The sequence below is a fragment of the Rhinoraja longicauda genome, chromosome 4 (genome assembly GCF_053455715.1).
Source record: "Rhinoraja longicauda isolate Sanriku21f chromosome 4, sRhiLon1.1, whole genome shotgun sequence".
Lineage (NCBI taxonomy): Eukaryota > Metazoa > Chordata > Chondrichthyes > Rajiformes > Arhynchobatidae > Rhinoraja > Rhinoraja longicauda.
The window spans coordinates 39,349,012-39,369,862 of NC_135956.1; positions in this window are offsets into that span (position 1 = coordinate 39,349,012).

Consider the following 20,851-nt stretch of genomic DNA (forward strand, 5'->3'; position numbering starts at 1 on the left):
TTTAAATCACTTTCCATTTGCTTTGGTGTGCCGGTGCGTAACATAATAAAATCCAGTTTTATGATCATCCATACTCTTTCAAACCGAATCATGCCTCCCATATCCCCATTATCTTCACAGGTGCTGCTTGTCCCGTTGAGTTCCTATAACATTTTATTTTCAAGTGTGTTTATATTCCCAGGTCTTAGGAGACAGCACCATTCATCTGTTCTTCTTTTTGACCCCTTTATTCACTGTACAATCTGGCATAATTGTTCCTGGTATTGCTCTATTGTTGGACTGAGTATAGTGTTGTTGCAAGATGCTACAGTATTTTGAAAAAGAAAGGGTGTTTGCTTCATGTCTCAGCCAACATATATCCTTTAGCCAACATTAAAATCAACTTGGAGAAACAAGGAACTGCATATACTGGACTCCAAAACACAAAGTGCTGGAGCAACTCAGCACACTCTCTCTCAACCTGCGAGAATTCAACTCTCCGGAGAACATGGATAGTCAACATTTTGGGTCAGAACCCTTCTTCAGTTAAAGCAGCTTAACTAGTCATTCATATTCTGGTGGACTCGTGGATAGTACAGGAACATGGCGTGGTGAATCATTCACTGCTTAATGTGCTTCAACACATTTTAAGATATTATAATAATGAATATTTTTATTATATCCATAACATATAAACCAATTTACATGAAATTCTGCCAGAATTAAATAAAGTGAAAAATTATTCAAGTTGCTGCAAGTTATCCTAGTATTCTGTATTGCAATACACAGTGCATTCCTGTCAATGTATTCCTTTTTAATCTTGACATCTTTATTTTCTCCATGCATGTGAGTGGTAGGTTTTTGCCCCATGGCAGCTTTTCATTGGAATGGTTTATTAAAATAAAATGTCCATTTCTCGTGGCAGTCATGCTGTCCTTTGCCAAGCCAACTCAATAATGCGACAAATTCTCGAGCAATCTCTTTGTCACTGAAATACAGTGAATTACAATGATCGCAGGTCAAGGGAAAGGATTTCCTGAACATATTCAGCACTTTTTAAAAAAGACACAAAGGCACAAGTTCCTAAGCACACATATCTCTAAAGATCTGTCCTGGACCCAGCACCTTGATGCAATCATAAAGAAAGCCAAAAATGCCTCTACTTCCTTAGAAGATTGAGCAGTTTCAGTCTATCAATGAATACTCTCTTGGACCTCTGGAGCTGTGTGGTGGAGAACATATTGATTGGTTGCATCACAGCCTGATTTGGCAACTCGATTGCTCAGGAACAAAGGAGATTACACTGCCTGGCCCATCACAGGTACTGACCTCCCCACTATCAAAGTGATCTGTAGGAGGTGTTGCCTCAAAAATGAAAACTGCATCATCAAGGATCCACACCACCCTGGCCATGCTCTCATTTCACTGCTGTTATCGGGAAGAAGGTATAGGAGTCTGAAAACTGTGACGTCCAGGTTCAGGAACAGCTTCCTCTCAGTAACCATCAGGCTATTGAACTCTAATAACTCTAACTCCAATCGGGTCCCCTTTTGTTCTCCCACCATCCCTCACAGCGGTCCCCCCATGCTGGGCCCCCATTGTCTTCCCCTCCCCCCTCACGCTCATCGACTGTGAGGCCCCACTGCCACAGAGTCGTGTGGCGGCGCCTAACGGCTGCGGCTCGCTGGCAGTCTGTTCGTCTTTTTTCCTTTTTTTTGTTGTGTGTCGGTGTTGGGATGGTTTTTGTTTTTGTTTTTTGGCTGTGGCTGTGTATGTGTGGGGGGGGGTGTGGGGGGGTGGGGGGGTGGGGGGGGATGGTGGGGGAAACCTTTCCTTTTTAGGTCTCTTCCTCACGGCGCGGGGCGCGGCTCAGCCGCGGGCCTTCCATCGCCCGCGGGGCCTTCCATCGCCCGGTGCGGCTCGGCCGCAGGGTGTGTCGGGTGCGGCTGGTGCGGCTCGGCCGTGGGGCCTTCCATCGCCCGGTGCGGCTCGGCCGCGGGACTTTACATCGCTGGTGCGGCTCGGCCGCGACACCTAACATCGGCCGGTGCGGCCGCGGGACGGTTCAGCGCCAGGCGCGGCTCGGCCGCGTGACTTTACATCGCTGGTGTGGCTCGGCCGCGGGACTTAGCAGCGCACGGTACGGCCGCGGGGCCTTCCATCGCCCGGCTCGGTCACGGGACGTTTCAGCACCCGGTACGGCTCGGCCGCGGGGCCTTCCATCGCCCGGCTCGGCCGCGGGACTTTTCAACGCCCGGTGCGGCTCGGCCACGGGGACTTCCATCCCCTTGCGGGGACTGTGCGGGTCGGTCGGGGACGAGCTGTCTGTCCGTGGGCGTGGGGAAGAGAGTGGAAGTTTTGTTGCCTCCATCACAGTGAGGGGGTGTTTGGAGTCATTTTGATGGATATTTGTGTTGGGGTCATGTGTCTTGTGTACTTTTTTTTTGTGTGTGACTGCAATGTAATTTTGTTCGGTACCTCGGTACCGAATGACAAATAAAGCTCTGTATTCTGTAGAGGCTCCCGTTGCCGCAAAGGCACACATTGCCGCCGAGGCCCATGCTACTGCCTAGGCACCCACCGCCACCACTGAGGCTCCTTCGGCCTAGACAGGCCTCGCCACCCGACTTCACTACAGTCTCCTGGGAGGCCTGTGGGGTGTCGAGCCTACGTTTCAGGTTGGCGGTGGCAAAGTTGTTCGGCAGGTGGATCGAGCCAGTGCAGCTCCCCGGGACACTCCCGCCACACGGATGTGAGCAGTAGTGATGTGCGAGAGGGGAATTAATATTATATTCACTCTACAAATTAACTTTCGTTATGCCAAGTAGGTTTTACTTTACGCTTCATAGATTTCAGCACAGCCCCATTTTGAAAAAAAATTAAGGTGCATTGATGAAGCAAAAGTTTAATGACATTGCAGTACTTGGGCTTGACATGGGTATTTCACAGACCATCAGGAAAAAAAACCGATTAAAGAATAAATCTAATCAAATGCAAAGCAGCATGCCACTTGGGCTGAGTCATCAGATCAGCGCTAAAAATGTATTGCTTAGGGAGTGAAATTAAAAAAATAATAATTTGCATTTATATGGTGTTATTCATGACCTCAGGATGTCCCAAAGTACTTATTATCTATTAAACTATTTTGTTGGCACTGATATACGTTAGCAGCAGAACTACCAATTTATACACAGTAAGGTTCAGCAAATGGTTATAATATTGTCGAGTCACAGCATGGAAACAGTCCTTAGTTTAGAGATACAGCAATCCCCCATACACTAGTTCTATCCTACACACCAGAGACAATTTACAGAAGCCAATTAACCTACAAACTCACACATCTTTGGAATGTGGGAGGAAACAAGACAGCACCCAAGGTCAGGATTGAACCTGTGTCTCTGGCACTGTGAGGCTGCAACTCTACTACTGCACCACTGTGCCGCCCTGCCTAGCCACTATTCTCCTTACATTCTCATCGACTCCCCATTGATTCAATCACTCACTTACACACCAGGGGCAATTTACAGTGGCCAATTAACCTAAATGTGGGGAAAAAAACCTGAGCATAAGGTTGGTTATGAGTGGCACAGTGGTGCAGTGGCAGAGTTGCTACTTTACAGCGCCAGAGACCCAGGTTCGATCCTGAGCATGGGTGCAGTCTGCACAGAGTTTGTACGTTCTCCCTGTGACCATGTGGGGTTTCTCCTGGTGCTCCGGTTTCCTCCCATATTCCAAAGACATACAGGTTTGTAGGTTAATTGGCTTTGGTAAAATTGTAAATTGTCCCTTGTGTGTAGGATAGTGCTCGTATACAGGGGTGATCTCTGGTCAGCACCGACTCAGTGGGTCGAAGGGTTTGTTTCTGTGCTGTACCGCTAAAGTCTATAGTCTAAATTAAATAAGCAGGAAACCCACGCAGTCAAAGGGAGAACATAGAAACTCTACAGACAGCATAGGGTCTCTGGCACTGTGAAGTAGTGGCTATAATAGCTGTGTTGCTGTGTCACTGTAGATAAATAATTTATCTTAGGGGCCTTGATTGAGGAGCAAACTTTGACAAGCTACAATAAATAAAATTAAATCTTTCAATTTTTCGAAAATGCCAATTCTCTGACATCTAGCTCACTCATTAGTAACAAATGTATGCCAGGAGTACAGAGTGCAAATGAAGTTTGTATCCAGAGCTGGGGACCTGTGCCCAAGAACAATGTCCAGACTGTGGGCAGAGTGATTGTATATTTCCCAGCTTCCTTTAAATCACAGGGTTCACTGGAAAAATGGTGATACCACTGCCAATCATCTCAATAAAAGTGAAAAGTATGTTTGGGTGTTAATAAGAGTAACGTCCAATTATCTGGAAAATCTGCTAGTTTGGCATTACCACAGTTCCAAGGGTGCCAGCTTATCAGAGTTTTACTGTGTCTGTTTGTCTTCAATGTACGTTCTTTTATGGCTTTTGGAGAAAGCAAAACGCAAATTGATTTAACATTGCATCAGTAAGATGCTGTTTCTGGCAGCACTGCACAGCTTGATAACTGAGTCACAAATGAATGCATGAAGTATGCTTGGTAAATTTGAAGATGAAATGCAGATTGTTGGTGCTAAAAATAATAAAGAGGGTAATCTTTGGCCACAGAATGATGTTGATCAGTTGGTAAACAAGGCAGAAAAATGACAAATTGAATTTAATCATGAAAAATATGAAGTAATGCATTTTGTGAGAATGAATAAGGCTGCAATGGTAGGATTTCTGGAGCCACTGAGGAACAGAGGGATCTCAGTGTAAATATCCAATGTGGATATCCTGAAGACAAAAGCATACGTAAGTAGGGCTGGTTAAGAAGAAAAATTGGTGCTGCCTTTCATTAACTGGAGCAAATAATATGAGCAAGGAGGTCATGGGGAAAATATGTTAAAAAAATTATCGGCTGCAGCTGGTTCACCGTATGCAGTTCAGCTCACCACATTATACGAAAGACGTGATGATTGGGTTAATGAATGAGGAGCATTTGAAGTCTCTGGGCCTGTTCTCACTGGAGTTTAGAAGGATGAGGGGGCATCTCATTCAAACCTACCAGATAACGAAAGGCATCAATAGAGTGGACATGGAAAGGATATTTCCACTAATGGGATTGCCAAAAAACAGAGGGCAGAGTCACAGAATAAAAGGACATACCTTCAGAATGGAGATAAGAATGATTTTCTTTGGCCAGAGAGTGGTGAATCTGGAATTCAGTGCCGCAGATGGTTGTGGACGCTATTTTTAAAGCAGAGTTTTATAGATTCCTATTTTGTAAGGATGTCAAAGGTTACAGAGAGAAGGCAGGAGAATGGGGATCAGAGGGCAAAATAGATCAGACATGATTGAATGGCAGAGTAGACTCGATGGGCTGAATGGCCTAAATCTGCTCCTATGTCTATGGTCATATGGTCTTATGGTGATTGCATTTGAAGGGGTGGTAAAGATACTCACTAGAATGTCACTGAGATGGAGTTTTTTTAGCCATGAGGAAAGACTGAATAGGCTGGGTCTGTTTTCTATGGAATAGAGAGAGCTGAGTGGTGACCAGATTAAAGAATACAAAACTGTGAGGAACATTAATGGGGTAGATAATGCAAAACATTTCTGCTTAGCTGGGTGAAGGGATTGGTGTAAGGTAAGGGGCAGAAGATTTACAAGATATTTGAAGAAAGGTGTTTTTCACCATGAGTGTGATTAAAATCTGGAATTCTGGATAATCTGATTAAATATTTAGTTAAGCACTTGAAACACTGTGGCATGGAAGCCTATGGGCCATGTGCTGGGAAATGGGAATAGCATAGACAGATTCTTGATGGCCAGCATAGATATGGTCAGCCAAGAGGCCTGTTTCCATGACATTATGACTCAATGATGTTATAAATATTCATTACTTCTGGCTCATAAAGAAATGGTCAAAAAATAAAACTGATCAAATTTATCCAATCCCTTGTGCTTTACACACTAACCTCTCATGTAGGACATGAAAACCTAAATACACCCCATTCATTCTCTACTCTTATATATTCTACTCATATAATCCTCAATGAGACGCCGCCGATTTGGAAGGAATGATTTGGATTCATACGTTCATCTCGACTTTATCCAAGACATGTATATACATGTTTTATCCATATAATTACTTCTTCCACCTACAGACTTAACAACACCAGATTGAAAGATGGACTTCCCTTACAAATATCAATGTCCAAAACCTAGTTGACTTCTCCAGTGCGGGATTGTGAATGACTATTACAAAATCCAATCTAATATACTTCCAAGGGCAACGCAGGAGAATCTATATTTTAACTGCACGTCACCAAATACTGCTACTTTACCCATATTTTGAAGCATATATCAAAATTTATGAGCACTCTAGTTTTTATTCAGTTTGCAGTCAAGCAAGCATGCAAATAATTTTTCCTTATTTAAAATACATGGCATTAGTGCAAGTGGTTTTATGTGTGGTTTACATTGAAATCCCTTTTGGTCATCTCAGTGATGGCAACTTAAAATTAGTTTGGGTGAATGTCAAAACAATTTCTCGTCATCAACGTGAAACCATTCACTGGTTTACAAACCAAATTAAATGTCAATTATTAAAACAATATTTATATTTGTCCATCCTACAGTCAATCTTTACGATGTCACTGATAAGTTTAACACAGATTGTTTCCAAATGGAACTGGTGGTAGACAATTGCTTAAACAGCAGGAACCTTTGAACTTCTGTGCCAGCATGGTGAAAGCACGGTGCCAACATGGATTTTCACAAAATGAAAATCCATGATTTATTGACAGCGCAGAAGACCAAATTTGTTGTAGGAAGGAGCTACATATGCTGGTTTAAACCAGATAGACACAAAATGCTGGAGTAACTCAGCGGGACAGGCAGCATCTCTAGATAGAAGGAATGGGTGACGTTTCAGGTCGAGACCCTTCTTCAGAACCAAATTTGTTAATTTGCTTAATTGTGGAAATCATATCTGTCCTGCTGTAAACAAGGTTATCAAGTTAATGAATGAATGGGAGCTGTTAAAGTGTGAGGAGAGAACATTATAAAAGAAACAATGATAAAAGAAAGTTGGGGTTGCGAAATGCAGAGTAGGATGACATGCCTGACAGCCCACACTGGGCATACCCTCTTCTTGTAGAGAAAATAAAGAAAAAAATGGAGAAAAATCGTAAGCTGAGGCAATATCACACTTGAATGATCGATACAGAGAAATCAAATTACCTGAAGGTGTGGAATTCAATATTGAGTCCAGAAAACGGCAGCATTCCCAGATAAAAGATAAGGTCTATTACTCAAGCTTGCTTTCGCCCTTCATTGTTACAGTGCTGGGGTTCTCAGACTAATAGAGCAATAGGAGTAGGACGAGGAATTAAAATGGCAGACACCATTTATGATACCCCGCTCAAATACCCTCAGGAGACTGTTTCTTGCTCCATCTCCTGCCATTTATAACATTTAAACACCTTGATCTAATCACCACAAAATGTTTTCTGTTCTTTGTTCATATTTTCAGCTTACAGAAGGTTTCGTGGTATTCCAGAAAACAGAAGACATCCTTTTAAGACCAGAAAGTATATTGAATTGAACTGGACATAAGTCCCCGGTGAATTTGGGCAATCTCGACTCATTTCTCAGCTTAATGCAATGAGTCAGAAATTGGACATTTGCAGCAGGCAGATAACTATTCACTGACAGGAAGCTGTTCCTGCGAAAAGAACAGAAGAGCAACAAAAAGATTAAATTGTTCTTCAGTGTTCTCTCAGAAACCTACTTGACAAAGTAAATATGTAACTAAGTTTTATAGAAAAGGATGATGCACACTCAGTCCTGATCCCTTCAAGGGATATAGGGAAGATGTACTGAAATCAATGAAATGAGGGGTTCTAGAGATTCTGCAGCATTGAAGAAGTGTGGCATAGGGATAAGGCAGGGCTTGCGGTTTGTATCAGTTTTTGTTGACTGCCAATGCTCTGCTATGTTTCCACGTGTGAAAACCAAGATAGGGGATAGAAGAATGGGCTTTCTATATGAGACACACACAACATCTGCCTGCTGGTGCAGAAGGTGCAGACTGTAAAGTGCTCAGCAACCTTAGGTATGTGCCGGGGAAGTGATTAATGAAAAAGATCTAAGATCATCGGTTTCTGCGGGAGGTTGAATAATGAGTTCAGGATGGAAGGGGAAGATTATCAAAGAGATTGGGTGCTTGAGCAAATGATCAAGGACTCAAAGGACAGGATGGAAGGGATAATGGCTACAGATTGAAATGGGGAGGCATTTTCAGAGTGGATGGGGGAGAATTAAAGAGAAACTCAAAGCAGCGGTAGAGTTGCTGCCTTACAGCGAATGCAGCGCCGGAGACTCAGGTTCGATCCTGACTACGGGCGCCGTCTGTATGGAGTTTGTACGTTCTTCCCGTGACCTGCGTGGGTTTTCTCCGAGATCTTCGGTTTCCTCCCACACTCCAAAGACGTGCAGTTTTGTAGGTTAATTGACTGGGTAAAATGTAAAAATTGTCCCTGGTGAGTGTAGGATAGTGTTAATGTACGGGGATCGCTGGGCAGCGGGAACTTGGAGGGCCGAAAGGGCCTGTTTCCGCGCTGTAGAATCTAAATCTAAATCTAAAAAAAAATAAAATTTAAAAGGGGTTGATGGTGGAGAATCAGTATAACTTAAAAAGTAGATGGACAAAAGGTACTGGAGTAACTCAGCAAGTCAGGCAGCATCAATGGAGAAAAAGGATGGGTGACATTTTGGGTAGGGACCCTTCTTCAGGCTGAAGTCTGAAGAAGGGTCCTGACCGAGAACGTCACCCATCCTTTTTCTCCAGAGATGCTGCCTGAGCCACTGAGTTACTCCAGCCTGTGTGTCTATCTTTGGTGTCAACTGGAATCTGCAGTTCCTTGTTTCTACACTTTGTTTGCTCCACTGCAAACTCTCCTCAAGGTATGCCTACTTGAAGAAGTTCTCTTCCTCTCTTTGATGGGAGTTCTGTAAAGCTCTCCCTCACTACTCCACCTCTGTGATATATACAGCTCTCCAGCTCTACGGATCTGAAGAAGGGTCCCAACCCGACCCAGTCCCACCCATCCTTTTTCTCCAGAGATGCTGCCTGACCCCCTGAGTTACTGAAGCACTTTGTGTCTATATTTGGTATAAAGCAGCATCTGCAGTTAAACAGTACCTTTGTTGAGTGACATCGATGCCTTGTTCTCCCTGTCAGCAGCTTAGGTAAGGTACATCAATTAATGAATGCCCAAACATGCATCAACCCTTCAGTTCAGATCTGCTGCATTATCTGAATTTTGTCCCATTCGCGAGCCTTATAAAGACAGTGAAGAATCTATATTGCAAAAAGGAAAATATATTGTTCAACCAGAAGTTACCTAACTGTAATTCACCAATGAATTACTTGATAAAATTTGCTTGTACGTTACTTATAAATAGTGTGCTTTGCAGAATTTCAAACCTAAAGTCAGATGCAATTATTATATTTAGAGAGTCACTAAAGTAGGAGGAATAGAGCATATGAGGAAGTAGTACTAGTGCAGACATAAAAGATTAGTATATATTGACGAAAAGGTTGGCATGGACATTATGAGCAAAGTGACTCAGTTCTGTGCTGCACTATCTGAGAATCTATCACCATTAACTTGATGTGTTGAAGAGTGGTGATCAGGATGAGGAAATGGGTAAATTTGGAAATGAAGAAAAAATAACTTAGTGAAGTTAAGGGGCTAACTTTCTGCAAATATTCCACATAGTAGGAAACTTCAGTGAGATCAAGATAGTGTCTCAAGCTGCAATGTCATTTAAGCCTAAGTTTAGCACAAATGTACCTTCTTGGTGTAGGAGATGAAGCATGCATTATGATCTGCTTGGAGAATCACTAAACAGCTGAGTCCCATGTAAATTCATATTCATTAAGGAAGCTGTATGATAATTTGGTGAGTAGCTTTGACCTAATACCCTCCCTCAGTGGAAATGTGTGGGAGAAGCTCACAATGACAGAATGCATATTGAAGCTAATCACCACTTGAATGGTAAACCTGCAGCCATTCCTGTAAAGCACTTCCAGGCAAATTCCAGTTATGTAATCAACAATTAAAATGAGAAAAACACTTATAAACAGAGTCGTTTTCAAAGGAGCACAGCAAGGTTGTAGCTCAAGAGGAGGTCATCAGCCCAAAGAGTGCATGACAGCCCTATGCAAGAGCAATCCAATTAGTTCCACTCAACTGCGCTGTTCCCATAGTCCTGAATTTTATATTTCCCTTTTACATACTTTAAGTATTTATACCCACTTTCCTTTACACAACAGTGCCAATACTTCGCTGGCCACTAACCACTGGGAAATATATGAAAGAGGAAACCTTTTAAAAAAAATCGAAACAAATGGGTTATTTCCTTGAACCCCTGATGATATTCTTCATTTCCAACTCTCCAATATTGTCCTTCATTGATACTGCTCCCCTCCTCACTCTTCTATTTTTCTTCCTTTCACTACTTTTCATGACATTGTGCAAGAAGAAATATTTAATGTCTTTTCTTCAACTTCTTTCAGCCAGAATCCCATTATTTCTACAACTTCATAATTCCACATGCAGCTCTCCAAAGATTTTTAATAACTTCATGTGTTATTTAATCCTTCTTTTCGAATATAGAATACAGAATATGTATAGTGCAGGACAGAACCAGCCCATGGTGTCTATGCCAAACATGGCCCCATATTAAACAAACCCCTTTGCCTGCACCTGGTCCATTTCCTGCATAATCACATGCCTATCTAAATACCTCTAAAAAAGTCATATTATATCTGCTTCCACCACCAGCCCTGCCATCACATTCCAGACATCTACCATTCTCTGTGCAAAAAAACTTGCTCCACACATCTCCTTTAAACTTTCTCCAACACTAATCTCAGCAATTATGATCTTCTATGGATTGTGTCTTTGGTTGCATGATGGACTTTGGTTTTACACTGCAGAAACAAAGAACTGCAGAAAGGCACAAAATGCTGGAGTGATTCATCAAGTCAGGCAGCATCAACTTGGCACTAAGTTCAGCACAGACATTTCGTACCAAAGGGCCTGTTCCTGTGCTGCACCATTCTATGTTCTATGTTGTCCTCGCTGCCTGTCACATCTGAGTCACCTGTGGTGCCATGGTCTTGGCTTTGACTAAACTCCATTCCTTCACCAGTACTGGTTGAAAAACAAGATGCCCTCTTGAACCAAATGCATTCTGTTTTTTTGATGTTTTGCCAAACAAGCAGTCCCACTCGGTATGCATTCCTTTGCCACGAGACCACCTCCTGACTTGTGCTATCCACTCAAACTTGTAGTGACCAGAATGAATAAAGTAATGCCTGCTGTCATTCAAGTTTCCCCCTGCTTGCATAGATCTGAGATGCTCTGCCGTACATCTATTTATTAAATTACCTACCAGCAACACATTTTAGCTTTGCAATTTAAGCTTTGTTCGTTAGAGAATTTGAATGGCTATTTTAATGTACCTATTTTAATGTTTTATTCAGGCAGCACACATTTGGCTCCTGCTTTCCACTTTAACTGCAATTACCTTGTTCAATAATGCAGGATATGTAGGATTCCTGCCTTAAGGTAATTGGCAGCTATAAAATTGAATCTCCAAACTGTGTATCATTTGTACTCATTTTTTGCTGTTAGGATAAGGTTCATCGAATCTTGAGTGGACAATTATCAAGGCATTTTGTGGTAAAATGTAACAGTTTCATGAGTTATTGTCACTCAAAGTGCTGTAAGCTTACTTACTAAATAGTGCTAACAGGATTGACAATCAGAAATGCACCCTGAGCTGTAATGTGGACTCTGGTGACAGCTACAGAACAATCGCTGGCTGCAGTTAACCAACTTGTACATCCTCTCGGACCAACACAATCAGACATCCAGAGAGCTATGGCCTGCCGAAGGTGACAGGAATTAACAAATGAGTAGGAAGGAACTGCAGATGCTGGTTTAAACCAAAGATAGACATAAAATGCTGGAGTAATAGCATAACAGGCAGCACCTCTGGATGGAAAGAATGGGTGACATTTTGGGTCGAGACCCTTCTTCAGACTCACAAATGTTCATTTCAGACGCAGTCTATGCATGGTAGGCCTACTGCAGGAAAAGGTGTGAGGAACTTTCTTATGCCAAATCAGGCAACCATCACCACCGCTGCAACCAATTGTGGAGAGTTGCGGCATGTGCTTCTTGTACAGTATAAGAATGGGGATTAGCATAGGCATGAAGTCACTTGAGTGATACCCACGATTGAGAAATCAACTCAACGGGATAGGCAGCATCTCCCAGGAAGAGGAACCAGGAGGTCTTACTTTCCATGCCCTCAAGGTTGGCCGCGGGCGGCATCCCCCAGGGAACAAGGACTGAAGAGGGCTGTGCAAGGAGAGGGACGTTGGTTTGTGGGACGGCCGGAGTAGAGGCAATGGCTACAGCGGGCCTTTGTGGCCAACTGACATGAATAGAAAATTGGCTGACAGACAGAAATCAAAGAGTGGGGATAAATGGGTCCCTTTCAGAATGGCAGGCAGTGACTAGTGGTGTACCGTAAGGCTCGGTGCTGTGACCGCAGCCGTTTACAATATACATCAATGACTTGGATGAAGGGATTAAAAGTAACATTAGCAAATTTGCAGATGATACAAAGCTGGGTGGTAGTGTGAGCTGTGAGGAAGATGCCATGAGGTTGCAGGGTGACTTGGACAGGTTGTGTGAGTGGGTGGATGCATGGCAGATGCAGTTTAATGTGGATAAGTGCGAGGTTATCCACTTTGGTGGTAAGAATAAGAAGGCAGATTATTATCTGAATGGTGTCAAGTTAGGAAAAGGGGACGTACAACGAGATCTGGGTGTTCTAGTGCATCAGTCACTTAAAGGAAGCATGCAGGTACAGAAGGCAGTGAAGAAAGCCAATGGAATGTTGGCCTTCATAACAGGAGGAGTTGAGTATAGGAGCAAAAAGGTCCTTCTGCAGTTGTACAGGGCCCTAGTGAGACCACACCTGGAGTATTATGTGCAGTTTTGGTCTCCAAATTTGAGGAAGGATATTCTTGCTATTGAGGGCGTGCAGCGTAGGATTACTAGGGAAATTCCCGGAATGGCAGGACTGCAGTATGCTGGAGCAGCTAAGCTTGTATACACTGGAAGTTAGAAGGATGAGAGCGGATCTTATCGAAACATATAAGATTATTAAGGGTTTGGACACGTTAGAGGCAGGAAACATGTTCCCAATGTTGGGGGAGTACAGAACCAGGGGCCACAGTTTAAGAATAAGGGGTAGGCATTTAGAACGGAGATGAGGAAAAACTTTTTCAGTCAGAGAGTTGTAAATCTGTGGAATTCATTGCCTCAGAAGGCAGTGGAGGCCAAGTCTCTGAATGCATTCAAGAGAGAACTAGATAGAGCTCTTAAGGATAGCGGAGTCAGTGGGTATGGGGAGAAGGCGGGAACGGGGTACTGATTGAGAATGATCAGCCATGATAACATTGAATGGTGGTGCTGGCTCGAAGGGCCTACTCCTGCACCTATTGTCTATTGTCTATTGACTGCAAAATAACGGCAAAATGGCGACTCTTGCATATGGACTCAATGGGCTGTTCTGTACATTCTGTACTACCCAGTGGATTGCGCTTTTGGACATGGAGAGTCTTGCTGAGCTGTATGCAAAAAATGTATTTCACTATGCGACAATAAAGAAACCATTGAAACATTGAACCATTGAGTGAAGGAATGGGTGACGTTTCAGGTCAAAATGGTCTGAAGAAGGGTCTTGACCCAAAATGTCACCCATTCCTTCTCTCTGGAGATGCTGCCCGTCCTGCTGAGTTACTCCAGTATTTTGTGTCTGTCTTCGGTGTAAACAAGCATCTACAGTTCCTTCCTACACACTGAGATATCAACCATGTGCAAAACCCTAAAACAGCTCCAGGCCCAAGGTGTAGAAACAAGGAACTGCAGATGCTGGCTTACAAGGAAAGACACAAAATTCTGGAGTAACTCAGCACTTCAGGCAGCATGGCTAGACAACATGGATAGGTAGCGTTTCCGGTCGGGATCCTTCTTCAGACTGAGGAATGCCATATCCAAGTTGGCTGGTCAAGAACTGACATGGTGAATTGAGGCAATCACACTTTGTGCTTATGTACAGCAATATTTTACTGAACTGTATGCAAAAAAATAATTTCACTGTACCTCTGTACATGTGACAATAACAAACCATTGAACCATTAAAATGAATGGCCTGCTTCAGAACTATACTATTCCATGGATTTAGACAAATATAATGAACCCCATCACAAAGTGGAATATTAGCTCAAACTGAAGCCTCACCTACTGCTGCAACATTGTCATGAAAACTGCTAAATGTGCTGAACTGCATACAGTATTTTTGAGGCTTTCCAGTATTTGTTTGAGGAATGCTAATGATTAATAGTTCACGAGAGGCTTGTCTTTACATCTCTGTAATATTAAATGTGGCTTGTGACTGATTGGCAAGATGCAAGATTTACATAGTTCAAACTCAGTGATATCATCTAAATAAAGTTTAAGCAGTGACCTGTCAGAGGTCTAGTGTAAAGAGTGCTTCTACAGTCCTCGTAAGTTACCCTGCTCAAGCATCCTACGTGCAATGAAGTTGTACCATCTCAGTATGGAGACATATACTGAAATCTTGTACAACAGGCAGACTCCTGAAGGGACTCAATGGGACTCAATGGGTCAGGCTGAATCTGTGGAGGGAAATGGGGGAAACTTGAGCAAAATCCCCTCAAGGATTCTATGTGAAAAGTTGAGTTCTTCCAACAGTTTGTCCTTGGCTCATTGTCCAATATGGTGGGCAAGGAACAAAGGAGATATTTGTTTCATGTGGTGGCGTACGATGGCAGCCTCGCCAACAGTCTGTCTCGTCCTTTTCTTCTTTTGTTGTTTTTAGTCAGTTGTTAAATGTATGTTTTAGTGTATCTTTAGTTTTGTATTATGTGGGGGGTGGGGAGGGGGGGGGAAACTTTAAAAAATCTCTTTCCTCGACGGAGATGCGACTTTTCCGTACCGTGTCTCCGTCCGCACTGCGGCCTAACATCGTGGAGCTGGCAGTCCCTTTGCTGGGGATCAACTTCAGGAGCTTCAACCATGGGAGCCTGCGGACTTAACATCGTGGAGCTCGCGGTCCCTTGGTTAGGGATTAACTTCGGGAGCTCCAACCGCGGGAGCTCCGACCGCCCCGATCGCGGGAGCTTTGATCGCCCCAACGCGGGAGCTTCGATCACCGGCTGCTGGAGCTTTGATCGCACTGACTATGGCTGATTCGACGACCCCTACCGCTGTAGAAAAGGAGGAAAGAAGATAATATGTTACGGCCTTCCATCACAGTGCGCTGTGGTGGATGTTTATGTTACTTTTTATGTAGTTGTGTGCCTTGTTGCTTTTTTGGTATGACTGTACGGCAAATCAAATTCTTAGTATGTTTTTACATACTTGGCTAATAAATTAATTATAATTACAATTACAATTATAATTACAATTCCATTAAGTTAACGATCTCACTCAGGAAAGTAGACACTGCTGGTGTAAAAGAAGTACCAGATAGTAGCTATATATTATATTTTAATCCAACACCTAAAGAGGTCAGTAACTCACAAAGTAATAACATAAACCCCCTTCCTTGCTTACTTACCTGCAAATCATTCACTCTCACACAAAGATAAGAGAGCAGAGCAAGATAGACCACTCGACCCTAAAAACCGTAATATGTCATGTCGCCATTTTCGTAGGCAGAAACTTGCAGAAACATTTAAAAAGAAAAATAACAAAAATCTGTGATTTGATAGATGAGATATATTCTGCATTTTATTGGTATCATCACACATACTGTTCCCCAAAACACTGAATATACTGCGAGAGGCAGAGCGAACGACGGGTTTTGCCTACTAAAATGGCGGACATTCCACTCCTTTCAGTACTACACTTCAGTGTACGCGATTTCATTGGAGTGGTACATCTTGTTCCTCTAGTATTTTTGCTCTCACATGCCCACTAATACAAATCTGCTGACCACCAACCTACACTAAGGGATAATTTATAGTTGCTAAGCAACCGACTTATCAGCACACTTTTGGGATTTGGGAGGGAACTAGGATCACCTAGGGGAAATCCACACGGATAGGGAGAAAAGTGGAACTGCTCACTGACACTGTCAGACATTAGGTTGGAACCCATAGTGCTCGAGCTATGTGGCAGCAGCTCTACTGATTATGCCACAGGGCAAGACATTAACGGTCAGAGGTTGAGGCTGAGACACAACATAAAGATCTCAATGAGTAAAAATAAAGTTCCCATCAGCTTTAATACATAGAAGGGCTATAACCAAAAAAGGTGAAGATTGTCCTGGTCTCCCTTAAAAGTCGTTGTGGGTTACTACCACCTACCCGACTAGACCCAATATCCTGGATGTCTTCACAACCTGAAATGACCCCTTAACCAAAGGTCAATCGAGGATACTCTCCATAATTTGTAATGGAACTGCCAGTTAACTTCAAAACTTGCCCAATATTTGAAGTAGTGATAGCTGAAGAATTGTGGGTGCACAGTGTTAGATGTACATTGTCTGCACGTGAGTGTGGGAATTTTTTTGTTCTTTCCACACATGCCAAGCTTTCAGCTGCAGCAGTCCCAACATCAACTTGTGCCTTGGAGCAAGGTGGAGGGAAATGTAAGATGGCATACAACTTGTGATTCCTTCCATGCATATTTGAGACAGACAAAAATTATTTCACTCGCCTGTAGTTCTTACATGTTCGGGGTTCCTTCTGCCTCATGAGCATTAAGTGCAAAACCAAAATAAGTATGGCAAGCAGAGGTTCTGTACAACACTAATTTATAGAGCTTCATAAAATCCGTGCTACATATGCTGCCTAATATATGCTAATATGTGCAAATTTGCAGACAATTGTTAAGATGGCAATAAAATGTGGTCCTCAACTTTGCATGGGTGGTCTGCTCATCTGCGGTTCCCTTGCAAAAGACACATGCAATCTAAATTGCCCAATTATTCTTTAATAATTTTCCAAGGCTCCCAAGAGTCTAAATGAATGATTGCATGAAAGGCTCGAATTATGATGAAATATTTGCTTTGGAATCCACATGAATGATCATCCCAATCTGGCTATGGTCATTTGCCTCATCGTTGTCCATTCACTGCTGCTTCTCAGTCTTGAATTTTGCAGCTAATTTAAAATTTCTCCCTCCAAATGTCCATTTCAGTAAGCATTGAACATTTTGCTTCCGCTTCACAGCCACACTCGGCCTGTGAGTCCCGAGTCGCAATTATCATGAATGAAGCTCTTCTCCATCTTTCAGACAAATGTAATGCCAAGTCTGACAGGCTGTGTATCTACCTTCACATGCCTTAAAGTTGCAATATAAAGGGTTTCAGGGTGAGCCAAATGCAAACCAAATGTATTAATAATAAAAGTCCGGGAGCAGAGCAAGGACGCCCGTTGGCTGAGAAGAAAAGTAAGTGCTAATTTCAGTGAGAAGTCAGGTAAATTGGACAATCAGGCAATTTAATTGGTGATATAAGCAAGACTTGCAAAAGGGTGCAGCCCTGTTCAGGTGCAGCCCAGTGAGGGAAGTGCGAGTCTTTGGCTGCGAGTCTTTGGCTGCGAGTCTTTCTTTGGCTGCGAGTCTTCGGCGAGGAGGCTGAGGTGAGGAGGGTACAATTGTTTTAAGCCAGAACTGGTTATAGACACAAGGTAATGGCGGAAAAGTTGGTGCAGTGTGTTTCCTGCAGGATGTGGGAAGACAGGGACGTCGCTGGAGCTTCTGGGAGCTACACCTGTAAGAACTGTGTCCAGGTGCAGCTCCTGAAGGGACGTGTGGTGGAGTTGGAGAGGCAGTTGAATGACCTCAGGGCTATCCGGGAATGCGAGAGTTTCCTCGACAGGACCTATTGTGAGGCTGTCACGCCAAGGGTCCAGGTCGAGCGAAGGTGGGAGACTGTTTCAGGGGGGAGTGGATGAGGACTACAGGAGACGCCAGTGGCTGTGCCTATTGCAAATAGGTATACCCTCTTGGGAACTGTAGGGGCAGAAGATGTTTCCAGTCCGAGTGACGGACCTGTTGGCAAGGATACTCGACAGGGGAAGAGCCGTAGTGGTCGGTGACTCCATCGTCCGAGGGACGGACAGAGATTCTGTGGCAGCAGGAGGGACTTGAGGATGGTCTGTTGCCTCCCTGGTGCCAGGGTTCAACACATCCTAGTGAGGGAAGGCGATCAACCTGAAGTCGTTGTGCACGTGGGCACGAATGACGTCGGGCGGAAGAGGAAGGAGGTGCTACAGCGGGAGTTTAGAGAGTTGGGAAAAACACTGAGAAGTAGGACGTCGAAGGTGGTTATCTCTGGACTGCTACCGGTACCTCGTGCTGGTGAGGCCAGGAACAGAGAGATAGAGGGTATGAATTTATGGCTGAGGGGCTGGTGCAGAGAGCAGGGATTTAGATTTCTGGACCACTGGGATCTCTTCTGGGCTAGGGGTGACTTGTACAAAAGGGACGGGTTACATCTTAACAGCAGGGGGACAAACATTCTGGCAGGCAGGTTTGCTAGTGTGACACCTGTGGCTTTAAACTAAGTAGTGGGGGGGAGGGGTTAACAAATTGTGAATATGAAGATGAGGTAAAAGGGAATACAGGAGATATTGCAAAAGACTCTCGGAAGAATGGGAACAGAAGTTCTAGAGGGGAAGAGAAATTAAGGGAAGGGCCAATTGTGACCGATGTGAGAGGGGAGGTAAATACAGAAGTTAAAGTGTTGTACTTAAATGCGCGTAGTATAAAAAATAAAGTGGATGAGCTTGAGGCTCAGTTAGTCATGGGCAAGTATGATGTTGTAGGGATCACTGAGACATGGCTACAAGAGGACCAGGGCTGGGAACTGAATATTCAGGAAAACACAACGTATAGAAAAGACAGACAGGTGGGCAGAGGGGGTGGGGTTGCTCTGATGGTAAGGAATGATATACATTCTCTTGCAAGGGGTGACATAGAATCAGGAGATGTTGAATCAGTATGGATAGAAATGAGAAATTGTAAGGGTAAAAAGACCCTAATGGGAGTTATCTATAGGCCCCCAAACAGTAGCCTCGACATAGGGTGCAAGTTGAATCAGGAGATAAAATTGGCGTGTCAAAAATGTAATGCTACGGTGGTTATGGGAGATTTCAACATGCAGGTAGACTGGGAAAATCAGGTTGGAAATGGACCCCAGGAAAGAGAGTTTGTAGAGTGCCTTCAAGATGGATTCTTAGAACAGCTTGTACTGGAGCCTACCAGGGAGAAGGCAATTCTGGATTTAGTGTTGTGTAATGATCCTGATCTGATAAGGGGACTAGAGGTAAAAGAGCCATTAGGAGGCAGTGATCACAACATGATAAGTTTTACTCTGCAAATGGAAAGGCAGAAGGGAAAATCGGAAGTGTCGGTATTACAGTATAGCAAAGGGGATTACAGAGGCATGAGGCGGGAGCTGGCCAAAATTGACTGGAAGGAGGCCCTAGCAGGGAAGACGGTAGAACAGCAATGGCAGGTATTCCTGGGAATAATGCAGAGGTTGCAGGATCAATTTATTCCAAAGAGGTGGAAAGACTCTAAGGGGAGTAAGAGACACCTGTGGCTGACAAGGGAAGTTAGGGACAGCATAAAAATTAAGGAGAGGAAGTATAACATAGCAAAGAAGAGTGGGAAGATAGAGGATTGGGACTCTTTTAAAGAGCAACAAAAGTTAACTAAAAAGGCAATACGGGGAGAAAAGATGAGGTACGAGGGTAAACTAGCCAATAATATAAAGGAGGATAGCAAAAGTTTTTTTAGGTACGTGAAGAGGAAAAAAATAGTCAAGGCAAATGTGGGTCCCTTGAAGACAGAAGCAGGGGAATTTATTATGGGGAACAAAGAAATGGCAGACGAGTTAAACCGTTACTTTGGATCTGTCTTCACTGAGGAAGATGCACACAATCTCCCAAATGTTCTAGGGGCCGGAGAACCTAGGGTGATGGAGGAACTGAAGGAAATCCACATCAGGCAGGAAATGGTTTTGGGTAGACTGATGGGACTGAAGGCTGATAAATCCCCAGGGCCTGATGGTCTGCATCCCAGGGTACTTAAGGAGGTGGCTCTAGAAATAGTGGAAGCATTGGAGATCATTTTTCAATGTTCTATAGATTCAGGATCAGTTCCTGTGGATTGGAGGATAGCAAATGTTATCCCACTTTTTAAGAAAGGAGGGAGAGAGAAAACGGGTAATTATAGACCAGTTATTCTGACATCAGTGGTGGGGAAGATGCTGGAGTCAATTATAAAAGACGAAATTGCTGAGCATTTGGATAGCAGTAACGGGATCATTCCGAGTCAGCATGGATTTACGAAGGGGAAATCATGCTTGACAAATCTACTGGAATTTTTTGAGGATGTAACTAGGAAAATTGACAGGGGAGAGTCAGTGGATGTGGTGTACCTCGACTTTCAGAAAGCCTTCGACAAGGTCCCACATAGGAGATTAGTGGGCAAAATTAGAGCACATGGTATTGGGGGTAGGGTACTGACATGGATAGAAAATTGGTTGACAGACAGAAAGCAAAGAGTGGGGATAAATGGGTCCCTTTCGGAATGGCAGGCAGTGACCAGTGGGGTACCGCAAGGTTCGGTGCTGGGACCCCAGCTATTTACGATATACATTAATGACTTAGACGAAGGGATTAAAAGTACCATTAGCAAATTTGCAGATGATACTAAGCTGGGGGGT